The 4,721-nt window shown below is 45.5% G+C and overlaps 1 non-coding gene across 1 annotated transcript; it reads right to left on the bottom strand.

Moving 5' to 3' along the window:
- Positions 1 to 2,524: 2,524 nt before the first annotated feature.
- Positions 2,525 to 2,596, bottom strand: Trnam-cau (transfer RNA methionine (anticodon CAU)). The gene has a single exon. It is a non-coding gene; the product is annotated as a tRNA-Met (tRNA).
- Positions 2,597 to 4,721: the final 2,125 nt, after the last annotated feature.

Genomic DNA, 4,721 nt, shown 5'->3' with positions numbered 1-4,721 from the left:
ACTTAGGCCTGGTACCAAGCGGCGTCTGTTCGGGTGAACCCGTCGATTGAGTTACGCTTCGAGAGCGAGTCCGTATTGCTGTAAGAAGCCCTGCGTCAAAGAGGTATCGCCATTAGACAGAGATTTTATTTACAGCTAAACCAGTGTGCTCGAGTCTGTTGTGTATGATGAACATAAATGATAGGTCATGACATGAATATCATGACATGTGTGTCATGTAGGTCATGAAACAGCCGCGTACGCCTTGGTGCTCTCTTATGGTCGTTTCGTTAACTTGCTGTGTACCAAAATTGGCATAGTATGACAAGAGTGTATGAAGAACATAAATAATAGGTCATGACATGCATATCATAACATGTGTGTCATTTAGGCCATGAAACAGCCGCCTCATGAGATGTATGTTATGTAGGTCATGAATCAGTCGCCTTCGTCATGATGCTCTCATGGTAGTTTCGTTAACTTGGTATGTATCTGGAATGGGTTCGGGCGTGGGCACTAATAAATAAAGTAATAATAAATAAACAGTAAAAATAAATAAATAAGTGAATAAAGTAATAAAATAAATAAATAAATAAATAAAGTATTCTGGTAGAAGTCATAGTCATGACCATGACTCAGCAAAAATAACATTGACGCAGTGAAAAGAGATAAATGATAGGTCATGACATGAAATGCGTGTAATGTAGGTCAAGAGATTTTATTTACAGCTAAGCCGGTGTGCTCTAGTCTGCTACTGTGCACTCGGGAAAATGTTAAAGAGATCGAGGAAAAAGTATAGCGATGAATGATGATCATCATGATAGGTAGTTGTCATCGAACACACTTTTGAGTTTCACTGCTCGCAGTGCAGGCTGGCCTAGGTGAAGTAAGCAAACAATAAAGAGATGAACAACCACATCTCCATCACATTTCCAAGACATTGGCGATCGACTTATTCGCGAGGCTTAACCTCCCAAACTGACGCAGGGGCAAACAGGGACAATTGAAAAAGCTGTAGTTCAGGGTGTCCGGATTAATATTGACCACTTGGTACAGGAAGACGGCGGTAATGATCAGAGACCAAGCGGGTTAATCTGGTATTTTGGTTTAGATTAACAGGAATACTAACGAAAGTGAATATTTGAAGGAACGGCGTGGAGCCTATAATCGGTGGTCTATTTGAGAAACCGAATGGGTGGCTAGTGAACGGAAACGTAATCGAGGACGCCGGATGATAAGGTGGCGGGATGAGAGGGAAACATAAGCATGCATACGAGGAAATTATTTAATTGTTGTGGCGTTTTACGAGTCAAAACAACGATGTCACTTTCAGGCGAGGCTAGTGCGATGCTGCGAATTAGCAACGCCTAAAAACAATTAATTGTTTTTTTATTTGTTATTTACTTATTTATTTCATTCCGCCCCCATCGGAGTGCTCCGATAGTGAATGCTGACTGCCCCACTCCGGCTAGACTGCTGGGAGAGGAAATATATACTGATAGCTGCGAAAACAAAGGACTGTTTGCAGTAGGAGGGGGAGCAAAAAGAGGTTTAATAAAGAGAGAAATCCTTCAACATGCTCGCGATGTACAGTATCCCACATTTGACTAAATCGCTCGAGCATCGACCGCAGACTCAATCGGCGCATTGCAACGACGATGATCTGCCATACCGGCAGTAGTACGCGCATGCGCACATAGCACTCTTCCAGTGCGAGCGTCGCATGCTGCGCTGTTTCCGTCAGGACGACTCGTGCCTTACCAAATGAGTAGTTTGTCCTCCCTCTCTGTGTGTGCGTTCCTTCTTTGTCTTTCTGTCTTCCCTTACGCCTTCCCCATGGCAGCGTAGCAAACTGGATATCTATCTTCCGGTTAACCTGCGCGCCTTTCGCGTCTCATTTATCTTTCTCTCCCTCTTGTGACGTAGCTATCTGTTACGACGCTCGCACTAGAGAGTCCTCTGCGCGCCTGCGCGTACTGTGCCAGTCTCACAGATTACTGACGTGGTAATCGTTGATATAGCGTCTGGTCGACGCTCGCAGGTTCCATAGTTGAAAATGCGGGAGGCTGTATTATAGTTTGACATTCCTTGTTCCTTGTTGACATCTTGTTTCTAATATCCTGAGTACCAGGGCACGTGGCGCAAAAGCTCAGGCATGTCCAGTTCCTGTGTATCCCGGTATTCGTGTAGAATCGCAACGTTTACAAGCTATATAATGTTCCAGAGGACTACAGCCACCGCATAATGGGCGACAAATGCGCTAATTCACGGCACCAGCGCTTACATCACACAGGGCTGCACGCGTTTATTTGATGCCCTTGCGATAATTTTCGTAAGCCTTGCGACAAATCTCCCGACTGAACAAAACAAATCGAAACAAAAAGAGAATACCATGCGGCCCGAGCGTGCTGCTAGGGCTCACACGCTGGCCCACTCCGTCGTCTTCGTCTAATATATAACACTTTAGCTTGACGACAACGACAACATACCGGAAAGAAAAAAAAAATACGGCCAGAAAGAGAAAAAAAAAGAAGAAAAAAACACGTAGCAGAGCGTGGTTTCGATCCACGGACCTCTGGGTTATGGGCCCAGCACGCTTCCACTGCGCCACTCTGCTGGACGGGGACTGCGGTTAAATTTTCCTCCTTTGATGCTTCTTTTGCACACGCGCAGCTTGCATTGCGTACGGCACGCGGCCGAAATACGTTTATTCTACCTGAAACCTTTTTATTTCTTGCACTCTGCAGCGCGTTTTAGTTTGTGCTTCCAAAGTTCAGACCAAACGATAACTCTTCATTTGCAGCTGACTTAGCTGCGCAAGAAAAATAAATAAAAGTAATCACCTAAATAATTACACTTCTACGTATATCCAAAATTATTAACACTGACTGCCGGGAATTATGACCTGGTTCCGCATTCAGAAGAATGCCGCAATGCTGGGTTCCGTTGTCGAAACCCGCCATATAGCGCCCACTGCACAACACACAGACGCAGTTTTGCCCGAAAAGCGAATCTTCAATTGCGATAGCAAATTAGTAGAGAGCTATACGTAGTAAGGAACCCGCCGTGGTTGCTCAGTGGTTATGGTGTTGAGCTGCTGAGCACGAGGTCGCGGGATCGAATCCCGGCCACGGCGGCCGCAATGCAGAAAACACCCGTGTACGTAGACATACATGCACGGTTAAGAACCCCAGGCCGGCCAAATTAATCCGATCGATCGCGTAAAGCAAATTTTGCGAACGATGTGGTACACAACGTATACCAGCTGGTGGAACATCGGAGTTGCTGCAGTGACGGACAATAGAGAACGTGGGCCGTCCGAGGCGATATCGCAAGAAGGCAGTCGACAACGTGAGTATATGTGGACGCGTACGCTTTTGAGTATGTACAGGAAATTACATAGAAAATTACATAAAATTGCATAAAGTGCATTAAATTACGTATTAAAATGTACCGGTGTGCCACCACAAACATAGCGGTTACGTCAAGCCCGTATTTGTAAGAACTAACTATCCAATCCAAATATTCATTCTCCCCGCGAACAATTTCAGAGTAGAATTTAATTATCAAGAACTTCATCGCTGTTAGCTGCCACTGCAATGATCTGGTACTGTTTTACCTTTACTGTACTTATTCTACATCCTTTCCTGTGCGGACCCTTAGACCGCAGTCTCGTACGAAATAAGTATAAATAAATAAAAATGACTAAAGTGTTAAACTAATTCTAGAGTTTTGCGTGATAAAACCACGATATGATTATGAGGCAAGCCGTAGTGGGGGACTCCAGGTTAATTTTAACCACCTGGGGGTCTTTAACGTGCGCCCGATGGACGGTAGACCTTGTTTTTTTTTTTTTTTTTTTTTTTGCATTTCGCCTCATCGAAATGCGGCCGCCGCGTCCGGGATTCGATCCCGCAATCTTGCGGCTTTAGCAGCGCAACACCAAAGCCCCTACGCCTCCGCTACGGCGGGTACTAAAGTGTTAAAATCTAAGCGTCACTTGTGGTTAGGTGATCCGGAACTGTAGTGAACTGTGCTGTAAATAACTAAATAACCCATGGATAGGGCGTAGGGGGAAGGGGTAGGGGAGAGGGGTCGAAGTATACGAAGCAACGTGTAAGTATGGGGGCACTCTAACACGTAAAAGTGCAGAGCTTTTATAGTAAAATAAGTTCTAGAGCCTTCGAGATTGTGAATGACGTCGCAAGGATAAAAAAAAAAAGAAAAAGGAACAAAAAAGAACAGGCAAGGATAAACACGACTATCCAGCACGGTCGTTGGCGATGTGGCAGTTGTAGATCTTGTGTGCACATGACGATTCTCCGCAACGCAAGTAGATTTCCCTATCACACTAGCCACCTGCAACTTCTGTATTTTCCCTTCGTCTTCAAAACTTCGAGCTTTTGAAAAGCAGCGGAGCGACTTGGACGACGACCCTTTCCACTGTTCTTTCCGGCCGCCTCCAAGTTGCTCACAAAGTGATATCTCTTTAAAAAAAAAGTCCTCCTCTGTACTACCTCGTCGTTTCAACTTACATCGCCGGCGTTCGTCCATGCCTCACTATCTTTTTTCTCACCTTTTTGCCGACACAATAGATTTTGCCACGTATCGCGCCGCTCGGCTGCCGAGCCCGATACCTTCGGCGCACTACAATCAGTCAGTCACGTGGCTTCGTATTTCTAGTTCTCGCTCCCCCCCCCCCCCCCTCCCACCGGGGTTTCCTCACATCAGTTATCTAAGCA

Source organism: Dermacentor silvarum, chromosome 11 (genome assembly GCF_013339745.2).
Source record: "Dermacentor silvarum isolate Dsil-2018 chromosome 11, BIME_Dsil_1.4, whole genome shotgun sequence".
Classification (NCBI taxonomy): Eukaryota; Metazoa; Arthropoda; class Arachnida; order Ixodida; family Ixodidae; genus Dermacentor; species Dermacentor silvarum.
Note: the sequence above shows the minus strand (reverse complement) of the source record. Positions and strands in the feature narration are given on the sequence as shown.